Genomic DNA, 26,441 nt, shown 5'->3' with positions numbered 1-26,441 from the left:
CTTGTCCCTCCTTGTGCATCTGTCAGAAGACTGCCTTATACTGGTCAGGCTGCTATAGCCAAATGAACAGCAAGCATGTTTCTCATACTTCTGGAGACTTGGGAGTATAAGGCAAAGGTGTGGGCAGACAGGTGTCTTGGAAGGGCCCATTCCCTAACTCATAAATAGAGGCTTTCATTTTGTCTTCCTGTGAGGGAAGAGGTAAACAAGCCTGGGTCTTCCACAGAGCAGGGCAGAAGCTGAAGTACTGGGCCATCTTCCAGAGTTTTCCGAGTTTTCGCAGGCATATTAACAAGAAGCTGGACTGGAAAAGAAGCATCAAGGACTCAAGCCATCCTTGTAATCTGATCACTCCCACAGAAGTCCCACTTCCAATTATTATCACCTAAGGCATTCATACGCCTACATATAAGTGTTGAAATCAAGCAAATATTCCGACCATAGAAAGGAACAGTGACCCTCATATTCTCCAATAACACTCCAAAAAATTGTCTGAACAGCCTTTAGAGCTTACATACCAGGCAATGTACCCTGGACTGGACTACATGTTACTTTGCAAATTATTATACTTTTACTTGTGAATGAAATTTCATTTATTCTATGTCGTACTTAACAACTGCTTATTGAGTATCTACTATGTACTAGACATTCTTTTTAGCTCTAGAAAAAATAGCCCTCAACCAAATGTCAAAAATCCCAAAAGTTTCAGAGCTTAAAGTCTTGTGGAAAAACATATTCAGATCTGCCAGCAAAACCTTGGCAACGTGTACAACTGCTCTCCTGGTTCTCACAGTACTGAACAGAGAGAGCACCACGTGCACAGCAAGGAACAGAAGATATTTTTCTCCTATTTTTTACAATATTAATGATAAAGAGATACAAGAACTTGAAATAATTTCAACAATTTTCTCTCGCATTAAAAAAAATGTTTCTAAAAACATTTCCTTCAGAGCCCAACACAATGGCTCAATAGCCAAATCCTCACCTTGCAAATGCCAACATCCCATATGGGTGCTGGTTCATGTCCTGGCTGCTCCACTTCCATTCCAGCTCCCTGCTTGCGGCCTGGGAAAGTAGCAGAGGATGGTCCAAAGTCTTGGGATCCTACACTCGCATTGGGAACCTGGATGAATCTTCTGGCACCTGGATCCTGGATTCAGATAAGCTCAGCTCTTGTCACTGCAGCCATTTGGGGAGTGAACCAGTGGACAGAAGATCTTTCTGTCTCACCTTCTCTCCATAAATCACATCTGCCTTTACAATAAAAAAAAATATATATATCTTTAAAAAGTTTCCATCAGCCCAAACTGGTTATGAAGTCCTTAACTGTGAATGTAATGTGCTACACAATCAAGACGACTCTTTCCAAAAGTTTCCCATGATTGTGAAGAAGACAAAAGCTATAAGCCCCAATCCTCTAGTTATCCATCTGTTGGATACACTGGGACCTCCAGCTGCTGGTGGGAGGCAGCAAAGAGACAGCCACTTAAAGGGCTTGCACCATGCTTACCCAGCAAGAGTAGCTTCATAAATCTCACGACACCAAATCAAAGCTAAGCATGGTGTCACCTCATATCCATTAAGTTTTAATTTTCAAAAGAAAAAAAGCAGAAATGACAAGGCTTGGTGAGGATGTAGAAAAACTGTAATATTTTTAAAAGAATGTAAGTTGGAACAGCAGCTGTTGAAAATAGTATGGGCATTCTTGGAAAATTTTAAAACAGAATCACCATAAGACCTAATCATTCCACTATGGGGTAAATATTCAACAATACTGACAGCAGGGTCTCACAGAGATAATTTTTTGCTCATGTTAATAGTAGCATTTTCATAATAGTGAAAAAGTGGGAGCAACTTAAGGGTCCCCTGACAGATGAATTAATAGAAATGCACAAAACAATTGAATTTCAATCTGCCTTAAAAAGGAAACAAATCCTGACACATGCTGCAACACCAAAGAATCTTGAGGACATTATGCTAAATAAACAGAGCTAGTCCCCCAAAATGACAAATACTGCCTGACACTACCATCTGACATACCCAGAGTAGTCAATTGCATACAGCCTCAGAAAGCAGAATGATGGTCTCCAGGGGCGGGACAGAGGAGGAAATAGGACTTGTTATTTAATGTAGGCATGGTTTTACTTTTATAAAATAGAAAAAGCTCTAGAGATTGGACAATACAGTGAATGTATTTGGCACTACTGAACTGTGCACTAAAAATAGTGAAAATGGCAAATTTTATGCTATGTATATTTTAATGCAATGAATTTGTCTTAATGCAATTGAAAAAAAAAAGTAACATTTATGCTCCTGGACATCTTTGTTTCCAAACTTCAACTTTAGGTCAATGTCAGGTACATCAGTAAGGGTCAACTAAGCAATGGGAGTTGAACAAAAGGACCATCAAAGATCAGCTCCGTTGCAGCTAAACAGCTTGTGAGACAGCACAGGTTCAACCCTGAAGTCAAGTGGGCTAGCCAGCTCTTCACTCCTAAAACCAAGTTCCCATGGATTCCCCTGCTCCATACCCAATGATAGAGAGCAGACAGAAGCCAGAATCCTGCCTCTGACCAGAGGGAAAGCAAGGTGCTGAACTCAGCATCTGCCATTGCAGCACAGCTCCTGCAGGGCCCCAAGTCAGTGAGGAGGGATGCCCAGGAGTACAGATGTCCCTGTGCTTGGGAGTGGGGAACATGAGTTCTCCAGAAGGAGCTAATGGAGAAGCTAAGGTCCAACCCAACATTTCAACTTTTTTATACTGAATTATCTAGAATATAAGAGGCTCCTTCATCATTCTTCCTCACTGCATCCCTCCCCTCACAGGATCCAGGAAATGAGCCTAGAGTTTTAGTACACAGAACCCAACACATTTCTTGAAACTTTCACGGTGCTGGGCAGCAGAGACATGGGGAGGATGTCTTGTCTCAAAAATCAGCTTAACACCACTGTTTATGGAGTATGGGGTTTGTTGGTGGTAAAGTCCTGAGCATCCCCTGTAATTCCTGTTAAGGAGAGACACTGTCTTGGAAGTGGAAGACGTTCATTAAGGACTTGTACACCAACAGGGATCTGTCCAGGGAGATTTTCTCTGGGCGAAAGAATGGGAAAGCAAGAGGGGAAAACCTTTGGGCTGTTCAGTGGCTTTCACCAGGAGCAAAATCAGTAGGGCTCAGTCTCCTTCCCCTTTCCACCCTTTTATATTTGGAGCATAAAGGATCTGTATATATCTGCGTAAGCATGTTAAGGCATTGGGAAGAAGGAGAAGGAAATCCCTAACTACTCCAACTCTGTGAAGCAGGAAACACACTGGAGGGACTGAAGTAGGCCTGGCAGAAACCAGATGACATGAAAGAAAAGCAAGAACCCTGGGAAAATACACACAAAAGGACTCTACCAGATGAATTTGGACTGCATTCCAGAGCCAGAACAGCCACAGGAAGAACATCTCTGGAACAGCCACCAGCTGCAGATTGTAGACCCTGCAGGTACTCATCTCCTTAATGCAAAAAAAAGGAGAGGAAAGATTCCAGGCAATAAAAAAAAGGACTGCTACCTGGCCTTCCTTGCTGCGAGGTACCTGAGGTCCACTGCATGAAGAGGTGCTTTCACTCACACAACTGGGAAGCCCGCAGCTTGGGCAATCCCCAAGTCTCACTGTGGAAGCAAGAAAACAGCAAGGTAGACTGACCCTTACGCCTCTTCCCCAGCCAGACTCCAGAACAAAGCTGAACACTTTCTAAGGAGCCCAGCTCCACATTGCCCTTCAAATTGACCTGTAGGAAAATGTGTCATCCCAATGCTCTTCCCAATGGGGGCAGCCCCTGCCCTCCAAGGCCTGCCCTCACACTCTGTTCCAACCAGACAGGTTGCACTGTCTGAATGCCATGCATTTCTTCCTGTGATACAGCCACCACTTCACAGAAAGGCAGTTGTGGAGCCTTTATAAAAGTGACATCTTTTCAGCAGGTCAACGCCATCCAACACAGTCCCAACTGCCTTCCACTAAAGAAATCCCAGCACATTCCTCTGGCACCAAATGCAGCCTCCTCCTCCAGAGCCACAGAAGCGCACTGTGGAAACACGAAGGTGCTAGCAGGAAAGATGCCGGACTGCCTTGTACATTCATAGGTTTTAGGACCAGGAAGGCTTGTGGTATAGAATCAGTTTCTGCAACACAGCAGGCACAGGGCTGGCTTGCCAGCATGGGTCATGGGGCCCAGGAGTGGCTTTCTGAGGATCTGGGTTCTGGATTGATTGTAAGCAGTAGGGCTATTTATTGACACTTTAGAGTCCACAGAAAAGGAGAAAAAAAATTCTTCTCCATGAAAATGAAATCCTGTCAGTAACCCCAATAGACTTGCCCACCAACTAACGAGAACAAGGTAAATTTGAGCTCAATTTACTCAGATGGATAATAAAACTTTCAATTATGGTTGCATTATTTGTTGCTATATGGTTGAAAGATTAGGTGACAATATGCGAAAAATAGTTTCTTCATATTATAATATTTAGTAATGTCATTTTATTTTTTATATGTTTCATTAAATTGTTTTGTGGCTTTATTATCTACCCAGATGCACAGCCCAGAAATACAATTATTCAGATTTAGAAGCAATAAAATTTGGCATGCATTTTCTCGTATTCAGAATTCCTGCATGTTAAAAAGAAATTATAGCATTCTTCCCACATTGCACCGCTCTGAGGCCCTCACAGACCCATTCATTAACTGAAGACATTACAGAAAGAGCACCATTTAGGTTAAAGGGCCCTTCGGATAACAGATATGCATGCACGAAGCAAATATTTCACTGTAGCCCCGCCTTTTGATTATGACAATAATAGAGGCAAACAGATACACACTGCCTGTAATGTGTTGCTCAGTGATGGATCCACTGAGTGGTGAAAACTCTGATTGCAAGGCTGCACACAGCGAAAGCATTATGACAACAAAACCTATCTTTGTAGCTATCACAAAGTGAGAATTTTACTACTTGGAGAAAAATGAGAGCTTCCTAGGGGATTGTATTTCAGAAGGGTTCTATGAGATGTGAATCCTGAACATATTTCAGGTGCCCATGGAAGGTGAGTGTAGACAGGTGTGAGATGATAGCAATCCCAGTATCCGGAAATAGTCTCCCATGGCCCAGTCACAGTTCTGGTCCTCAAGCCATCCCTATCACAGTTAAATGCCTTGGGTGTGGAACTGGTGCTATGGCATAGCAAGTAAAGCTGCCACCTGTGGCTATGGCATCCCATATGAACGCTTATTCAAGTCTTGGCTGTTTGACTTCAGATCCACTTTCCTGATAATATACCTGGGAATGCAGCCCCAAGGATTTGGGCCCCCACACCCACATGAAAGACCTGGAAGAAGTTCTTGGCTCCTAGTTTCTTGGCTCCAGTTCCAGTCATCACAACCGTTTGGGGAGTGAATCAGTGGATGGACATTCTCTCAGTTTCTCTCTCTCTCTCTCTCTCTCTCTCTCTCTCTCTCTTTCTCTTTCTCTTTCTCTTTCTCTCTCCTTCTGCCTTTCAAATAAAATAAATTTCTAAAAATACTCTGAATGTTTTCACTCACCATTGGAATCCTAACATGTCTGTATCAAATAATAATTTGAAATTATGGAAACCAAAGAGCAATACATTAGATATATAATAAGACTGTTTGGAGATCCGATTTAGTTTTGGAGAGAGCTGACAGTACTAAATATAAGGTAGTATCAAAAGAGTAATAAGAAAGTGCCAAAGTGTGATCTTACACACTCAGCATAGGAAAAGATAAACAACAAATCAGAAAATATATGCATTTTATGCCACTAGAAAAAGGACATACACCAAAAAATCATAAAGAACCAGTGTGAGTTCAAAAGAAAGGAGCCAACAAAACACAGAAAGGGACAGAACATAAGCCAACATTTCACAGAAGAAAAAATATATATGACCAATAAACATCTGAAGCATTTCAAAGAAATGTACCATGCCTTTCATATCCATTTTACTGGCAAAATTAAGAAAAAATGGCATCAAAAAAGGATTAGAAATGATATGCATGCATAGAATTGCCCATAGGGGAGGAAATGTAAAATTTCATTAGAAAAGAAGTTGGCACTGTCTCATAAAATTAATCACATGCCCTATAACTCCCAAATTCCACTTTCAGGTGTGTACTGGAGAAGAATTTATGTATTTGTGCTCCAGAAAAGATATACAAAAATTTCCAGGGTGGGCAGTGTGGCCAGATAAATCAGACTGCTGCTTGAGGAGCATGCATCCCATATTGGAGTGCCTGGGATCATGTCGTGCCTTTATTCTGCAGCTCCCTGCTAATGAGCACTTTCAGAGGTAGCAGATGATAGATCAAGTACCTGAATTACTACCAACCACATAACAAACTTGAATGGAGTTCCTGGATCCTTGCTGCTACCTGACTCAGATGCAGACATTCCAAGTGCTGTGGAAGAGCAGCAGGCTGAGGCTGAAAATCTCTCTCTCTCACACGCACACACATACATACACACACACACACAGATCCTGTGTTTCCAATAAAAACAAATAAATAAATAAATCTCTATTTTTAAAAAAAAATCTATTCAGAGCAGCATTTGGTAGCAGAACTCTGGAAACATTCCAAATGAGTGAATAAATCCCAGTGTCCTCCACAGTGAAATACTGTAACACACTCAAAACCAATGGACTGTAACTACACACAGCAACATGGCCAAGTCTCAGTAACACATCGCTGGGAAAAAGTTGATTCCAGGATATGACAGGCAAAGCGATCTCCTTTTTAAAAATGAAATAGTTAACCAAGGAATACAGTCTGGGGAATGTACATACATACTAAATTATGCTTTTAAATAGATGATAAACAGAAGATTTAGAGACTACCTCTTATTGGGGAAAGCAATGAATGTTCCACTTAGCAGTGTGGGTAGATTGTACCAATATTGAGGTTTTATGGCAAGTGTGTGCTCTTGGGTGCCCATGACATCATAAGAACACACACACATGACAGGAGTATGTCATGGACCAAAGAGTAACACCATTCCAAGCACTGAAAAGCACTATTTTTTCTTGTCTGGGCCTCCTCTGGAGTGTAGGCAGGAACATCCATGGATGCATAAATCATGGACAAGCTGAATTGCAAAAAAAAAAAAAACCACTATGCATTGATTTCAATTTTTTGCACTAAACTCTTTCAATTCCATTTCCAAAAAACTTTCCCAAGTATCCTCATATTTCGTCTACACACTCTTACCAGCGAAAGTCGCATGGGTTTTTAAGGAGGCAAGTAAAAGTTGTATCTTAGGGTCCTGCTGTCATTCACAGTGCTGGCATCCCATACCTGAGCTCCATCTTGATTCACAGATGCTCTTCTTCCCATATGGCTCCATACTGATGTGCCAAGGAAGACAGTAGATGACCCAGGTATTTGGGTTGTCATCCACATGGGAGACCAGAATGAAGTTCTAGGCTCCTGGCATCTACCTGGCAAAGCCCTGGCTACTACAGACATTCAGGACTCTTGCCTCCCTACACCCACATGCAAGACCGGGAGGAAGCTCCTAGCTCTGGTCCGGCCTGGCCCTAATTGTGTGGTCATCTAGGGAATGAACCAACAGATAGAAGAACTCTCTCTCTCTCTGACTCTGTCTTAGAAATAAATAACCTTTAAAAAAAAGCCCTGACCCTAGCACGATAGCCTAGTGGGTAAATCCTCACCTTGCATCCTCTGGGATCCTCTATGGGTGCCAATTCATGTCCCAGCTCCTCTACTTCTCTTTCAGCTCCATGCTTGTGACCTGAGAAAGCAGTTGAGGATGGCCCAAAGCCTTGGGACTCTGCACCTACATAAGAGACCTGGAAAAAGCTCCTAGCTCTTGGTTTTGGATTGGTTCATCTTCTGCTGTTGCAGCCATAAGGGGAATGAACCTCAGGCAAAAGATCTTTCTCTCTGTCTCTCTTCTGTAAACTTGACTTTCCAATAAATAAATAAATAAATAAATAGATCTTTTTATAAAAGCAACCTATTATGGACAAAATGATAATCAAAAAGCCAGAACATGCAAATCATGAGGAAGAAATTTGATTTTCGATGAAACATAGGGCCACGGCCTGGGAGCGAGAACTGAAGAGGACCAGGACAAGAAGAGAGGAAGCAACAGTGATCCAAGGATTATCCCCTTGGAAGGAAAGCCACAGCACGTGAAGGGAGGCTTATACAAAAGCGAATACATCACCCAGTTTGGTGGTCCTTGGTCCCAACTGTGCCTCACAAAGTACCTGGGGAGCCTTGGAAACTACAGCTGTGTGGATCTCACACTCTGAAATGCTAAATCCATTCATGGGTTTGAGGTTAGATTGCATTAGGAAACTCTTTAGTTATTACTAATGTGTTAACAAAGCTGAAAATGATTCGTCTGTGAGTTGGGTTTGAAATCACATCACAAGGTGTTCTAGCCCATGTCTTCTAGCTAGAAACTTGGGTCCAATAGGGTTATCCTCTTGAACTTGCGTTTCCTCATATCCAAAGAGTGGAACCAGGGACAAGGGGGAAGAGATTATGCCATCCTAGGCGGATTTCATGACCTCCTTTTCTATTTGTGTTCTAGACAGGAGGAACGATAGTCTCCAAAAAAGGGACCTCCGTGGTGCCAATTCAGGGCGCAGGAAACGGAACACATCTTCAATTTCCTGACTGGGTGATTAAATATTCCCTGGAGGCATGATTAATTAAAGAGGTAGTACAGGCAAGTGGTTGAAAACAGGATGCTGGGCAACTTCCAGTCAACATGATTTAATGAATTCTCTTTCCAACAACCCTGCATGCTACAAACAGTGAAACTTTTAAGAGAAAGGAATGTGGCATTGTCCCACAGCAAGTTAAGCTTCTGATTGCAATGCAGGCATCCCATATGAACGCAGGTTAATGTCCTATCTACTCTGATTCCTATCCAATTCCCAGCTAATGTGTCTGGGAAAGCAATGGAAGAGGACCCAAGCCTTGGCCACCCTTGTGGGAGACCAGGATAGAGTTCCTGTCTACTGGCTTCCTTCTCCTAGCCTAGATGGGGGCATTGAACTCAACTGGGGAGTAAATCAAAACATGGAAGATCTCTGTCTCCCTGTATGTCTCACTTTCTCATCCTTGCTCTCACTCTTTTGTTTCTCCCTCGCTCTGTCATCCTGTCGCTCAAGTAAATAAACACATCTTTTAAGAACTAAATAATAAAAAAGAAAAAAGCAATAAAACCATTACCACACCTAAAAACAAAGTATCAATTTCTGTGAACCAGAAATAGAACAGAAAATCTAGGGATTAAGTAGACTCACGGGTCTCCTGTGGCCCAGGACTGGAAACAGGAATTGTAGTCCTGGAATCTGGCTTCTGCAGGTTAACTGAGACTCAAGAAACCCAAACTAGGTGGAAGTCAGCTAGGAAAACTTGCAGAAGCCAGGGCAGGAGTGGAATTCACACCAGTGAAAGGAGATTGTGGAAAACAACAGGGTTGAAAGGACTTTCAAGGAAACTATTGCTGGGCCCAGGGCAGTAGCCTAGTGGCTAACATCCTCAACTTGCATGCACCAGGATCTCATGTGGTCAATTGGTTCTAATCCTGGAGACCCCACTTCCCATCCAGCTCTCTGCTTGTGGCCTGGGAAAGCAGTCGAGGACAGCCCAAAGCCTTAGGACCCTGCACCTCATGGAAGACCCAGAAGAGGCTCATGGCTCCTGGCATCGGATAGGCTCAATTCTGGCCATTGCGGCCACTTGGAGAGTGAACTATCTGATGGAAGATCTTTCTCTCTGTCTTTCCTTCTCTCTGTGTATCTGACTTTCCAATAAAAAAAGAAGCTATTAAGTATGTAGGAATAAGATTTTAGGGAGCAGTGTTGTGACTCTTCAGGTTAAAATGCTGCATATAAGCCAGCATCCCCAATAGATGGTGGTTCAAGTACTGTTTGACTTCCAGTCCAACATCCTGCTAATGCACTGGGGAAAGCAAGAGGAGATGGCCCGAGTACTTGGATCCCCAATACCCAGTAGGGAGATCTGGATGAAGTTCCTAGCTCCTGGTTTCCATTTTGGCCCAGACTAGGCTGTTTATAACCATTTGGGGAGGGATCCAGTGGATGAAGGTCTCTCTGTAACTCTTTCAAATAAATAAATCTTTTAAAAATGAAATCCAGGTAGTAGCTGACAGAGAGATCTCAAAATGTGACTGAGAATCATACAATAAATTTCAATAAATGGAAAGATATACAATATTCATCATTGAAGAAATTAAATTGTTTAAGTGTCTCTTAGTTTGTTTTCTGTGATTGTGATTCAGTGTCATAGTTGAATAACTTATTAAAAGTGAAGTTTTATTCAGCTCATGGACCTAGAGGTAGGAGGACCAAGACAGAGAGGTCACATCTGGGCAGGGCCTTTTGATACTGGGGACTCTGCAGAAATTCAAGAAAGCACAGAGCATCACATGGTGGTGAGAGGAGTGCAGACAGGAGACAGTGCCTACCTGGTTTTTAGAGAGAACCCATCCATCCATCCATCCATCCATCCAAAAGGGTAGAGACATTGGCATCTAACTGCTCTTTAAACATTCTACCTGGTCTCACTTCTCAATGCCTCGCAGAGGGGATTAAGTTTCAATATGGAGACATGGTGGGGACATTTGAACTACATCAAGATGCAATTCCACTCCCAAACAAATTTATAAATCCACTGCAACTACAAGTTTCTGATAGAGTTCTTTTTTTAATAGTATATGAAATGAATACAAAAGAGAAACAAATTATCTAAGGATGAAATGCAAGAAAAACGTGTAAAAATGAGAGCAGCATTCTGATTGTGATGCACAGGATCAAGCCACTGCTCGTGATGCTGCATCCCACGGTTTGAGACCCAGCTGCTCTGTTTCTAATCCAGCTCCTTGCTAATGTACCAGGAAAGGCAGCAGAAGATGACCCAAATGCTCAGGCCCCTGTCATTCGTGTGGGAGAACAGGATGGAATTCCTATTTCCTGACTTCAGCATGGCAATATGGCAAAGATCTGGCTGTTGCAGCCATTTGCAAAGTAAACCAATAAACGGAAAATACCTTCCCTCATGCGTTCCCTCTGAACACCACTTCTTCCCTCATCTCCCAACCCACACATACACCTTCAACTAAATCAATTTAAGAATATAAAGAGATGTGCTCAGCACATACCAAGCTTTGTAACAAGGCAATACTGTGTTCTATTCCAGCAATGGACAACAGAACACAGAGCTCAGAAACAGATTTCACACCATGTGGATACAGAGTCTCAGTGAGGGTGAAGGTGGGCCACTGCGTGAAGTGTCCTGAATAAGTTGTTTTTGTTGTGGAAGAAACAAAAGCACATCTCTGGCTCATTCCCTTTCAGAGGTGAGACGTAAGTGAGAGGAAACTCTCTGGAAATTGAAAAAGAAAAGAATATCCTGACGATAACAAAAGAAAACACTTTTAAAATAACACATAAATTGGTGCAGCCATATGGAAAACAGTGTTAATTAAACAAAATATTAAAAATAGAGCAGCCATATGATCCAGTAACCTCATTGCTGGATATATATGTGGATATATACATAGGATATATATGTGGATATATATAGGAAATGCAATCAATATGTTGAAGAACTATCTGCTCTCATGTTCATTACAGTGCTAATTGAAATAACCAAGATACGAAATCAAGCTAAGTATCTATCCATGTATGGAAAGAATAAGAAAATGTGTCATATGCATGTATTTCAAATAGTTCATAGAAAAAACATTTTTGAAAATACATTCATCTTGACTCAAAAAAAATGTTGAAATTGGGGCCTGCATTGTGCAGCAGTGGCTAAGTCAGCGCTCTCAATACAAACATTCCATGTTGGAGTGCCAGTTCAAGTCCCAGCTGCCCCTCCTCTGACCCAGCGTCCCATTAATATGATGGGAAAAGAGAGGCAGAGAGCCCAAACACTAGGACCCAGGCCACCCACTTGGACCACCCAGACGGAACTCCTGGTTCCTAGAGCTGCCATTGCAGTCATTTGAGGACTAAACTAGCAAATGAAAGATTTCTCTCTAAGCTGCCTCACCCTTTCTCTCTGTTACTCTACCTTTCAAGTAAGTGAAAGATTTTTTTTAAAAAAATTTTAAATCATGTACAGATTTTTCATGGTACCAATTTCTCATTAACTTTTGGAAAAGTCATTATATAAATAATTCCAAAAATTTTTTATCTTTTAATTCTACCTTCCACAAATTTTTAAGTACTCTCACACACATATTTCAAAATATATTGCATATTATAGCTATGTATAATTTTGTTAATTTTAAAATATTTTAAAAGAACATATATATGCAATCAATAATTATTGGATAAATAACTTTAAGGTGTTAAACTAAATAATGAAATAAAGACATATAAATCATTAACCTCAAAAAAATTTTTAAAGGTCAACCACAAATATCATTTGATTAAATTTTAATTTTAAAAATGTCTGCTTTTTAAATGTCACCAGAAAGAAATGAAGATAGTTACAGTCCACAGAGTCATTACACAGACTTAACAATTTCTTCATATAAATTTAAAAATACAAAAATTCCAACTTAAGAAAAAAAGCCTATGGAATAGAAAGCAAGTGTTGCAGAATATTAAGAGCTAATAAACCTGAATGAGGAGTTCATGGTTGGTTGTTGTGCTGTTCTTGAACTTTTCTATGAGGTTGAAATACTTCAAAATAATTTAAATAACAACAAAAGTTCTGTTTTAACATCACATAGGTCTGTTTTATTCAAATTGTTTATTATTAGCTCTGACACTTTGCATAGATGAGACACTTAAACTTTCTAGTTAAGAATTTCCTTATCAGAAACATAGTCCAGTAATAAGATACGTGTGGGGCTTAGAATGGGCTGACAGTAGCTCACACTCAAACAAATTAGTTTCTTTTGTATTGATATTATTAATCCCACTCTCTTCTATGTTCTTGCCCTTTCACACATTTCTTTACATCTACACATAAGAAGTAGATCATCCTAAGCCTTTGACCTAATGGATGTGGCACACTCCTTAGAGCCAAGAGTGACACACGTTTCTTTCTAAGAAAGTTGGGCAGGTGCAGACCTGGATAAATTCTGAAATGTAGAGTGTGACACACATCCATCAATCCTCTAACAGCTCTCAAGCATCTCCACCCTGCCACACCCCCACCATTTCTTATTCAGATAGAGAGCAAAAACAACTATGTTAATGAGCATTTTTGTTTGTTTTTGTTTTACAAGACTACTCAGAAGTCAAATATGCTTTAGACCCAAATTACTGACAGCAATGACAGATTAGTTGTGCCCCAAGCCCCTCAATCACAGCAAGTAAGAATTTCTTATAAAGCAGGACTGGAGCTACAACTGCAGAAGTCACATGCTCTCATATTTAAGACAATATGCCTGAACTGCCGTGCATATAGAATGTTCTAATCCACCCTCTCTTTCTGTACATTAACAAGTAGAACGATATTGAATAAACAAATGTTGTATCCAATTGTTGGTTACTGTAAGGTGGATGACAGATGATGATTAGCCCATATATTTCTGGCATACCAGTCCAAGTTCATCAACACTGTGACACAGAGCATTTTCACCAAGTCAGAAAACACAATCTAATGTGCAATTGCTTATCAGTTTTTTTGAGTCTTGTTTTGTAAAGTATCATCAACTAAAGCAAAGCACATGTCCACCCCTACCGTCAGTTGAGGAGAGCACCAACACAAGGGTGAAAATACCAGAAAAGGAATTACAAAGATACTTCTGAAAGTTGGTGGGAAACATAGAATTAAAAAATAAGCTTATTCCGGTCCAATGATTTGTGAAATTCACATGTACATTTCTTTTAAAAAAAAAAAGATTTATCTTTATTGGAAAGGCATATTTACAGAGAGAAGGAAAGGCAGAGAGAAAGATCTTCTCGCTGTTGGTGTACTACTCAAGTGGCTGCAATAGCAGGAGATGAGCCAATCCGACGCCAGGAAGCAGGAGCTTCTTCATGGTCTCTCACGTGGGTGCAGAGTCCCAAGGCTTTGGGCTGTCCTCTACTGCTTTCCCAAGCCACAAGCAGGGAGCTGGAAGGGAAGTGGAGGAGCCAGGATTAGAACCGGCACCCATAATGGGATCCTGGCATATACAAGGCGACGATTTAGCCACTAAACTGTTGTGCTGAGTCCTTCTTTTTGATTAACATTTTTTATTATTTGAAAGACATATGCACAAGAGCTCCCATCTGCTGGTTCACTCCCCAAATGCCCACAACCACCAAGCCATTTCCAGGATCCAAAAATCTGGGTCTCCCAAGGGGGTTGTAGGAACCCAAGTGCTTGAACCATCACCTATTGTCTTATACAGTAGATATTAACAAGAAGCCAGAATTGAGAAACTGGGACTCAAACACAGAAACTGCACTGTGGGATGTATTTTAACCGTGAGGTCATGCATATTTATTTCATAATACATGTTTCCTGGCAACTTCCCGAAGATCCTCTCACCCACACATATTTTAAAACCTTTTGCACCAAAATAATTTATTTTGTAATTTATTGGAATTTTATCTTTTAATTCCATTTATGTTTTGTTTCCACTGAAAATTTAAAGTATCCTCGGGCTACAATTTTTTAAAATAATCTACTGTGTCAGTATTGATAGCCCAACTCTTATGACACCAGAAAGAATTTTCCTTATGCTAAAATATATCCACACACATTCACAACCATGTATATGCATGGTGAGCCACTTTATGTTTTCACACACACATCACATCACATCACATCACTGTCATGTACACACCCAAACAGGAACATATCCCCACAAGAAAATACATATAAAATCAGTCATGTGGATAGGCTCACAGGTCAATTTGCAAGACCAGGTTTTTGCTGTCCACACTCTGCTTCACTTTAACTCCCAGCTTTCCCATGAGAAAATTACCACAACAGATTGTGGAGAAAGAGTCAGCTGCTTCAGTCCATCCTTGGATCCGAGGGGTTAAGTGGTTAAAGATGACCTGGCTGCCAGCTGCAGCACCATCTCTGCGGGCTGATTTCTCGGGATGATACAGCTCACTTCCCAACAGTGATTGCAAGATTTAAATCTAAGTCAGGAGAGAGAAAAATGCAATTCTTAGTGTGATGTTAGTTAGAGCACAGCTAGAGATAGCGTAACCCATGCACAGATGGAATTGTCTAGAATTGTTTAACCATTTGAATACATGGAAATAAGGAGATGCATCACCTCAGAACTTCAGCACGCCAGGGTCCCAAGTTCACTTGGCTAAGTCCCTAAATACCTGAAATGCCATGATACTGGGTAAATAAATATCTCTTTATTTTCTGTTGAAAGCGTGCTTTGTTCTACATGTTCACATCTCTTCGCATATATTATCCATAATTTAAAGTTGATAAGTGTTCACATTCATAAATGTTTAAAATAAAACTATTAATGAAAAATCATGTAATGTTTTACCTAACTCCCTTATGCTATCAGAGGAAAAAATATGTATTTTCCCTACAGAGGCAAAATTTCTGGAGAATTTCTGAACATCCAAGCAGGAATTCAAATGCAGACCACTCTTGTTAAGGCCACTATATCGTCTTATGACCTCCCAGTGCAGGGCTGACACATATGACCCTCCACTCCACCAAGTCTACCACCTGAACCCTCTGGCAGAGCTGACTCACATCCTGCCCAGTCAAGTGCAGTGTAGCACTGCCTGAGCCTTTAGCCCCTGCATCACTGTCATCCTTGGAAATGCAGTGAAGAAACTGGGAATATTCCACATAGGTGAGATATGACCAGTTTGGTTTCAAAACACTCAATGTGATGGGCAAAGATGAAAACTTGGTAGTCCGGTAGCATGACAGTAGCCACAGCTACAGTCAGGTGTTCAGAGCCCAGAGGCAACTGGGTATTAGCAGGGAGTGTGAAATGCTCTCTCTGCTCAGCTTAACATGCCCTTGTCAAGGCTTGACATACCCACACCATCCCAAGTCTTTCACTTTTTAAATGTTGGCAACAAATTTAAATTATGTCTGTCTTCAGGCCAAAGAACTCAATCAATCAATCAATCAATCAAAACCAGAAGAAGCAGTCAAGTTTTTGAAGTGTGTGGTCTGCTCTTCACAGTCCCAGCCAAGCAGAAAAGAACAGGACTAAGCCTCAAAGTCCATATTCATAAAACACCTTTAATCTGACTCCAAAGAGACGCCATTTCCAACACAGACCTTTAAGCAGGTGGCTTCCGCTCCAGCACTGGGTTCTGAAGCCTGAACACAGCCTTTGGTCCACAGCTGGGAAAATAAGTCGTATCTGAATATAATGTGAGAGTTCCAGATGGAGTGTCTGGCTCATGGATTCAGTCTGGCCCAATCCCAACACTTTTGGACATTTAGAGAGTGAACCTGCAGATGGAAGATCTTCCTCTGTGTGTGTCTCCACTTCTCTCCCTCTTTGGAGCCCTTTCACATAAACAAACAAATCAAGTTTTTAAAAATAGTAAGTTTGTTTTTGAAGGAGAAAAAGTCACAGAACAAAACTAAGCAGATCTGATATTCCTTTCTTACTATCCCTGCAGCCAGTACTGTGCTTAGAGACTCAGGAAAGACAGGAAGTAAAAAGTCACCAGTACTAGAAGTGGACAGACACATGTGGGGAGCCAGTATGGACATGAAATAACAGTGGTGCTGCCATTCTAGTCCTCAGACTCATGTGTGCTCTTGGACCCCTGAGTTCTGACCTCTGGGAAAATGTGAGACTACAAAGAGCATGGAGGGTGGTTGTAGGAACTTGGTCCTGAGCTGGAGCCTCAAAGAATAAACACACTGTGGGATGGGGGGTGCACAAAAGGCTGCAGGCAGCATCACGGACAGACAAAGCTGCAGGCTCAAAGGAGTTCAGTTGGAACCAAGACAGCAGAGATGGCCTGACCAGGGCAAAGAGTTTGAGCCTGAGAGAGTAATGACACTGAAGGGAGTGTGGTCTCAGATCATGTGGCCTTGAACACCATGAGGGAGAAGCTGGCCTCCTTGGTCACTAAATGGTGGACAGAACATCAGTGGTTTCCCTGGAGTCCTTGGGCACTAAGGTGAAAAAATCCACAGAAACCAGATGGGGAATAGAACAAAAACAAAAACAAAAAAGCAAGGACTGCATCAAAGACTCCTACAGAGGGTCCCAGGACAGACCCAATTGGTTCTGCAGTGACTGGAGAAGCTCAGAAACCCGCCAAGGTTTTGATGCCCAGTCACAGGATCTCCCAAACTTCTTTGAGGTTTTCTTGGATGGTCAGGTTGGGTTAGTTCCTGCTGTCACCCTGAGGCAGTGCCAGTGATGGGAGTATACTCAGGAGAATCAGCCCCTCAGGTGCCTCAGGCGGGTGGCAGGTGCAGGAGTGGACAGCCTGGGCTGCCTCTCCAGAAGAAAGAATAACCTGCCCCATCACCATTGCCACAAGTAAGAGATATGGCTACAGGTGAAACACTGAGCTGGTGAAGCCAGAAGTTGTCACCAAATACCTCTCTCCAGAGTGATACATGAACCAAAGATGATTAAGATACTGAATATAAATCTGGTCAAATGAAAGAAGTGTTGATTTTTTTACTCTGGTGTCGTATCATGCATGGCTTGAGCACAATGACCCGTGGGAGAAGAAAATGGTCATCAAGGTGAGAGTGACTGCAAGGAGAACAGCACAGAGGAAATCCATGAAAAATCTCCCTAGTGCACCTGCATCAAGTACCTTTGTTCTAGCTTTCCCACCATTGGAGCCTTCACTGATGAAAGTCTACAACATTGGAAACTCCTTTATCTGACCTGATTGAGCCATTTGTGATGTCCTTTAATGTACTGTGCTCCCTAAGTGACCAGTCCTCCCCTCTGGCCAGAACACTTCCATCCTTCATGTCCCAGGAGCTTCCTGCCCCTTTTTGACTGTGCACAAAAGCTGGCCTGGGCCTCTCCCAGGCCTGGCACCCACCCTCTTTTCTGCTTGTGTTAAGATTCTATAACACTTTCTGCGAAGGTCTGTACTCCCCTCTCCCACAGGAATTCTCTGAGTACAGGAGTCCTGTCCTATTTTATCTTCTAGGTCTTCACAATACCCAACTAATCAGTTGGTCTTAAGTGGAAATACAAGCACTTTCATCACTCATTGGCGCCCCCTATGCCAATTTGTCAAAATTAGCAGGATACATAGTCAACATTGTGGTGTAACAGTTGCAAGTCACTGTTTGCAATCCCAGCATCAAATCCTGGGAATGGGGGAAATCCTTTATTGGAGCATTGGTTCAAGACCCAGTTTTTCCCTTTCTTTTGATCCAATTTCCTACTAATGCACCCTGGAAGATAGCAGAAGATTGCCCAAGTACATTGGCCACTGTCACCCACAATGGGAGACCAGGATTGAAGTCCCAGGCTCTAGGCTTCAGTATGGCACAGCCATGGCTGTTGCAGTCATTTGAGGAATGAACTGGGGGGGTGGAAGGCGTGTGTGTGTGTGGAATGGTGAGGATTTGATGCAAGAACGAGACAGGAAGACATATCTCAAGAACCACAGGTAGCTCTCTATCACATTGGTAGAACAACTGCAGCCAGAATAAGGTGACAAAGGCTTGGTAAACGTGGGATTGCCAGGCACAGAGACCTTTCCCTGACGACTGACCTCTGAGACAGTGATCATGACAATAAGTAAAGGAGTCCCAATGATAATGGCTATCCATTTGGACACCTCCTGTACACAGGTGTTACACTAAACATTTGGCAGTTATGAGTCCATTCAGTCCATACCACAAAGCTGGGAGGTGCTCATGCTCATCCCTATTGCACAAATGAGGACACTGAGGTGCAGATCAGACATGTGACCTGCTGCCATCATGCAGCTGCCAAGTGCAAATCCTAGAATTCAAACCTAGACTCTCCATTCCCAAGCAATTGTTCTCAATCACTGAACTGGCAGGTAAGCAATTGGGCTGACCTACAGGCCCCATTTGGTGCAAAATTCACATAGTCAGATACATTCCTCAAAGTCCTTTTTTTTTTCAATTCAAAGGCACATTTTACATAGAGTGACACAGATCTTTCATTTGCTGGTTCACTCTGCAAATGGCCACAACAACTAGAATTGAGCTGATCCGAAGCCTGAGCCTCTCCCCAGTCTCTGTAATCAGTGCACCAATCCTAGGACTTGAGTCATACTCTCCTGCTTTCCCGGGCTGTGAGCAGAGACCTGGATCAGAAGTGGAGCAACCAGGACATGAACCAGCATCCATATGCACTCCCAGCAGCATAGGTGAAGAATTAATTAGCATGCTATGCCTCTGCATCAGCCAGCCTCTCAAATTCTTTTTGTTCCCAGGACAACATTAAATAACAACTGATAAATGAGATTCTTGGAAAGTTTACATCTATGCATAGCTGCCTAAAGTCAAACCTCTCTCTAAGATAGTCACCATGGGGCAGATTATGCAAAGGCCAGATTCCTGTGGGAGCTGACATTATGAAATGGAGGGTGATGAGACGGAAGCTCCCAGAGCAAATCACCCATGAAGGTGGCTCCCAATCCTGAACCTTGTCCTCACAAAGTCCTTCTGCTGCCCACAGCTACTGCTTGGGTTCATGAGCTGGATGACCCCAGGCCAATCATTGGCAATTGCCTGGCAAGAATGGATTCCTTCTGCTCCCAACGCCCTGCCAGCAGCCTGAACTGGCTGAAGCTCAGCTCTGATCTGCTGTGACCCTGTTCCCAGGCAGCCAAGGCCTCTCATCACATTCTGATTAGCTGAATCCTCAGTCTAATGTCGGGGTTTCACACTCAGCCTTTAGCCCATCAGCCACATTTGTCCCCAGCCCCTGCCTGGGCTTTGTTTCTGGTCCAGACCATGACTCACTGCGTCCCAATGAGCCTTGTCCTCCCACTCCCCTATGTCTTCCTCATTCCCTCCACCCAGGACACAGTTGCCAGCAGACACTAGAGGAGCACCTGGAGGTATCGGGCACAGTCCTGCCTTGCAAGATGAGCCTTCTCCTCCAACATTCATTCCAAGTGCTGACTTCAGCAAGAGGTGCTCATCAGCCTCCTGAAGAGAACCAACTTCATCCTTCTCTCTGTGCCCAAATATCAACAACATTTGGCCTTGAACCACGGGCCTACATCTGCCTCCCCAGCATTCTAAGTTCCGTGGGGAGCACAGAGTGTGGCATTGATGGCAGCAAGGCCATCATTACAGTGAGTCTTGACTAGGTCTGTGCTGGAAGGATGGGCAGCTCCAGACACCCCAGATTATCACTTCCCAGTGTTATGAAAGCCCCAAAGAGGAAAGTGTATCACTGACAGAATCATGAAAATATCAAGGAACAAGTTCCTGGGGCATCTAACTGTCTCAAAGACGTAATAGAAACCACCCATTCTTCTGGTTGATCTGGACCTAACTTCTCCCAACTCCACATCAGTGCAGTTAAATAAATATGCAAATCCCCAATACTTTGTACTGTCCAACAAAGACTTTGCAAGTTATGAAGGAGACGATGAAAATTAGGATGTCCATTTTTTTCTCTAGCTTAGATCCTAATCTCTAATGTTAAAAACAAAAGTGGACACGATGCCCCAAATCTTGCAGGCAATCCACAGAGTAAGCAGACACAGTTTGTCCCTCGACGTGGCTCAGCTCCGGTCAGGAAAACAAGACTTACTAAAATGAAAACATCAAGCTAAACAACTAGGAATCAAGGGACAGGTGACACAAATTAATTTTAAATATACATTTATTTCTTTTTGTTTTTCATTACACAGTTCTATAGGCTCAGGGATTTCCCTTTCTACCTTTCCCATTATCCCTCCCTGCCCACTGCTTTTCCCTGTATTATTACAATAGTAGAAAAAAATAGTACAGTCAGTTCTTCAGCAATAGTCACAAGTCCAACATTCTATTATTTGAGTGCATCATGGCATTGCAGGTACAAACAGTGATAGAAAATCCAGTAACTTATTATCACAATACATTTAACAGTTTCATTAGGAGTCCTCATTTTATTCTGGAGTAGAGCTGCATAATGCAATGTATCTTCACCTCCCAGCATTTGAATATGCATTTATTTGAAAGACATATTGGCAGAGAAAAAGAGAGAGAGAGAGAAAGCCAGAAGAGAGATCTTTCATCTACTGGTTATAAATGCCATAGCCATTGCACAGGACTGGGCTAAAACCAGGAGCCTGGAACTCCATCTGGATCTCCCATGTGGGTGGTAGGGGCCCAAGGTCTTGGACCATTGCCCGCTGATTTCCCTGGCATATTAGCAGGGAGTTGGACTAGGAGTGTGTTGTCCTTGAACCAGTGCTCTGAATGGGATGCAGCTATCATAGGCAATATCTGAGCCTGCTGAGCCACCATGTGAGTGATTAACATGAACAGTTTTTAAAAAAAGAAAGAAAGAAAAAGAAAATCTGTACAAAGAGAGGGTCCTCAGGAAAGATCTATGTATCCATTCCACTTTCTCAGGGGGGGTGATTTCCTCAGAAGAGCTCTACATTGACTGTCTTCAGGGGCCAAATGGAACAGGGGCAAGCCAGAGTGAGGGCTTTTCATTTAGCCATTTACTCTTACATTCATTTATTCAACCAGTGTCGAGTATTTGTCATGAGCTAGGTTCTAGACCAGGACACAGGATACAGTAATGAGAAGGAAGAGTTCTTCATGAACCAAGTGGGGCTTGGAGGTACTGTGTGAACTTTGTCTCCACACTTGCACAAGGACATCCAGGTGAACTGAACTCCTGGGCACAGAACAAGTCAAGACTGCGGTAGAGAAAAGGGAATGCAGAAGCAAGATGCATGGTGAGAGGAAACCTGCCTGAGAACATGTATTAGACATCTATAACAGCTCAAGGTCCAGGGATGGAGGCATGAATCAAGGGGAGGAAGGGAGCTCCTGCCTAAGCAACGGAAGTTGTCAGTGGCTCTGTACCAGGGTCAGCCCTCTCCCCACACCCCAAAGCTGAGACTTGGCATTGCCACCCAGCATGGTGGAGCCAAGAAATGGAAAGAAAAAAAAACAATGAAATGGGCCTGCCATCAATGAGGAAGCATCATGCAATGCCAGCACTTGACTTGGAAAGTATTCATAAGCCTTTCTTGGCTTGGATATTTGAGACAAAAATAGAAATATTCTCATCAACGATTTATAAGATTGCTTTGGAGAGATGGGACAGAACCCAGTATAACAAAAAGCAAAAAAGCATTCCCCTGCTTGTCACCGTGCTGCAGGACACAGTTCAGGGAAGGAAGAGCCAGGAAAGGGTGCTATTATTACCACAGATAAGAGCTGGAGAAACTACCAGTGACACCAGTCTGAAGTTCCCATACCCAGCCACTTGCAGTGTCCTTCGGATTGCGCATGACAGCTACAAGTCGCCTACATGTTATAGAAGCTAACAATGATATTAACAACTATGAGATAATCAAATAGGAACATCACTACAAATAGGCAGCTGCCTCCTGGAGTCAACTCTTGGAGGAAGTGGAGAAACAGACCACAGAATAAAATGAGAACAGATGCAGGAGGAACAGAAGGCAAAAGAAAACCTTCCCACCACAGGCCAGGGTCATTTCACAGTTGTGAGCTAAATCTAGTATAAGCCCAGCTCTGGATTTGGTTTCTCTTTAACGAGGCATGAATGAGTCTATCAGAAATATCTTTTCATCAGGATCATATAGGATGGGAGAGAAAAGACACCTCACACCTATATAACCTGCCAGTGCCTTTGTCCCAAATGTCACATGCTTGTACCCCATCTTGTGTAAAGCTGTCTGGCCAGTCTCCCTAAACCCAAAATATAACACTATCCTGGTGGGAGAAGCCCTCAGTGTATATTGCCCACTTAGAGCCTGACACTTGAGCTTATCCCATCACAGGGTTCTACAGGCTCTGTGGAAACAGAATTAAACAAGCAAGGAACCAATGTGTCTCCACAAGCTTGCAGTCTGCCAACATGAAGGAAGAGGGAACAACCAATAGATCATTCAAAAACAATCACAGGGTCCAGAGTGGTAGCCTAGCGGTTAAAGTCCTCGCCTTGAACATGCCAGGATCCCATATGGGTGCCAGTTCTAATCCCGGCAGCCCTGCTTCCCATCCACCTCCCTGCTTGTGGCCCGGGAAAGCAGTGGAGCACAGCCCAATGCCTTGAGACCCTATACCCGCATGGGAGGCCCAGAAGAGGCTCCTGACTCCTGACTTCGGATAGACTCAGCACCGGCCATTGTGGTTATTTGGGAGTGAATCATAGGTCTCTACTCCTCTCTATATATCTGACTTTGCAACAAACATAAATAAATCTTTTTAAAGAAATCACAATTGTGCAAATAGCTCCCAGAAATACAGGGAGCCTCCAGGGTGCACAGTCATCCATGTGAGCAGGCAGGAAAGGCCTCCTGCAGCAGTAAGGATAACACACAGGAGTGAAATCTGAGCAACCAGGCGCTAGCAACAGAAAGAGGATAGGTTCCCAGCAAAGGGAACAGGAAGAGAGGTATAAATGGGGTGGGCACAGAGAAAATGAGGAGCTGGGGCCAGGGTATGCAGGATACAGGGAAGACAGAGGTGATAGGAAACAGTTCTGGAAGGAGATAGGTGAACTGCAGGATCTTAGAACACAGGGCAATGAAGCTGGCCTCTGGCCTAGAATCATGGGGAGCCACTGAAGGCTCTCAATGGGGGGACTGGCAAGAGCAGATCTGTGTGTCAGAAAGCTTGTTCTGTTTCTACAATGAATCTGAAGTGGTCAGAGAACGCAGGGCCAGACTCTTCCCAGGAACTGGCTGTTGTGTGAAGCAATGAGCTCCCCATCACTTGAAGTGTTTTAGGTAGACTGCAGAAAGTTCGGGAATCCTAGAGAACTGGCCTAATGAGTGTGAAAGTGAAACAGAAGATCTGAAGGACCATTCCAAATCTGAGATCCCAGGTGTGCAGGGAAAACAAAATATGAAGCAGTGGCTTCTGTAGTCTGTAGAATTCAGATCCAAACCTCTATTCCAGGACAGCAGGATTAGAGAGGGAAGGGGCAACGACCAGCACATTATGGATCTGATGTAATCAGGTACATGTTCCTTAATGGAGTTGTGAGCTGGAGGCTATGGGGCTCAGGGTGGAGTGAACAGGCTCAGGAGATGAGGAGTAATCCCTTAGCTACCCCACACAAGAAAAATCAGTTCCTGTGCAGCAAGATGGGGTTGCTAACCATGACAAGCAGCAGAACCAGTCCTTCCCATCCCACATGCTCTTTCCCCAGGACTGGGCCACTGCGCCCTGAAGCTCTTGCCTAACAGGGAGGCCAGGAAATACAAAGGGCCTCCATCTGCCCAGTGCCTGCTGGGCACGCACCTGGACAGCTGCTAAGGCAGCATTCCTAGAGGCTGGCCTCTCCAGTGTCTGTGCCATCCTCAGCTCCCGGCCCAGGAACACAAAGCGGGAAGGAGAGGAAGAAAGAGGGCAGCTGGTGGGGCAAAGGAAGCACAAGGGCACGGAAAGAGAAAGGAGCAAACAGTGAGACAATAGCCATCTGTGTGCACCTCTGTGGAGTGTGTCTGTGTGTGCATGTGTGAAAGGTCCAGAGAGAAACAGAGAGATAGAGAGTGCTGAGATCCACATCCAATCCTGAGCAAGTCACTTCACCTCTCTGAATATTGTCAAAAATGTAACATGAGAAAAGTAGAACATGCTTAAGATTCTTCCATAGTGCAAAGCTTGTGTTTCTCCAATTCTTTATCTGTATATATATAGCACCCCCAGAGGCCAAAAGAATTAGCAGCACAAAGACAATATAAACCCCAATGAAGCTGCCTTCACACACACACACACACACACACACACACACACACACACACGTGTGTCCCTGACAACCACACACATGTACACACACAAAAATGTGCATATACGGAAGGGTGGGCCTTCACATGAGGACAGTAGCTAAAGCAGCTAACACAAAGCTCATCAACTTATAGTCACGTCTCCCCTGCATACTAGTGAATGCTTAATCTCAACTAACCTAAATATTTGACAAATGAATTATTTTAGATTGTCAAGCTTTCTAGGTAGCTAAGGATTTACTCTTCAAATGTTCAAAGCTGCTTTTAAAAGCCACCCTAGAGGCAAAATTTTTCAGTATTACAGCAGTTTTAAGTAGACTCTGCCAACCCAACTTGGGCATAGGCTTACAGTGGAGCCACCTGTTTCCTGTTGTTTCAGTGCATGGTGATCAGGCCGGGTTCACAGGGTCCCAAGAGCCTGGGACAGAGGTGTCCTGACTACAAGAGAGAACACAAGGCAAGGATGGGCAGGCTGCTTCACACTGGCCAGTCCTTCCTCTCATCTCAGAGTTAACCCACAGGGAGTGAAGGAGAAGGGGGCCAAAGTTCACAAAAACAAGGACTGGGGGACTGGGCTCAGCTCCTGGGTCGTGGGTTTGAGAAGCCTGGGTCTATCCCTCAAAGGGTCCAGGGAAACCGAGTTAAATAGAAGCAGAGTTAAGTCAGATCTGTTCCATTTCTGTCTCTGTCCATCCTAACTACTTATAGAGTGAAATATTCCAGAAGCTGTCAAGTGGTCTCTCTGGAATGTGACATGCAGAAGAACCAGAAGCCAAGATCATCAGCATCCCTACAGTGAGCATCCCCTGCCACCGGGGTTGTAAGGCATGCATAGGGAGCTGCACCCAGAGACCACCTGCAAGCCTGAGGACCACCTGAAGCCTGGTGGGCTATGAGCCCCCAGGACGGAGATTATAGCTGCCATACCCGCATGGAGTCCATCAAGGCCCCGGAGAACACAGGCGAGGACAACCCAAGATGCCCTCACCACACAGTGTATGCAGCCCCACCCTCAGGAGCCGTTACAACTAGGGGTTGGGGTTTAAAGAGGAAACCTCTAAAGATGGAGGATTTGCCTATACCAGACTGACCTACCCTGCATAGAGAGAGAAAAGGGTACCTTTAACCAGGCGGTTTGCAATTTTTCTCTCCCAGGGCACCAGGGGCAGGGTGCCAAATAACAGCTGTGGCATTTTACCTTCCTCGTTGAAGTCCTTCAGTTGCATATTCTATAGGTTCCAGTCTTTGCAACTGTACTGTACTTACATAAGGATTCCTTCTCAGCCCTGCTTGACATGTTACACCTCCAGACTGTGGACTAGGATCACCACCCACAGGGATGTTTGTAGCCTCAGAAGCAGGATAGACAGGTGGGATGACCAGAGGGTGAAATAGAGGATGTATGAAGCAGCCAGCCGTCAAGTGGGGTGGTTGGGCACCTTCTAGAGAATGCCCCAGCAGTTTAACTTTGGGCCAGTTACAGACCTAACCTGTGTGATTTGAGGGGACAGAGAAGGCCTGAG

The sequence above is a fragment of the Ochotona curzoniae genome, unplaced genomic scaffold (genome assembly GCF_017591425.1).
Source record: "Ochotona curzoniae isolate NIBS_2020 unplaced genomic scaffold, NIBS_Ocur_1.0 contig_43, whole genome shotgun sequence".
NCBI classification, from domain to species: Eukaryota; Metazoa; Chordata; class Mammalia; order Lagomorpha; family Ochotonidae; genus Ochotona; species Ochotona curzoniae.
The sequence above is the reverse complement of the archived record's forward strand: the minus strand, read 5'-3'. Positions refer to the sequence as shown.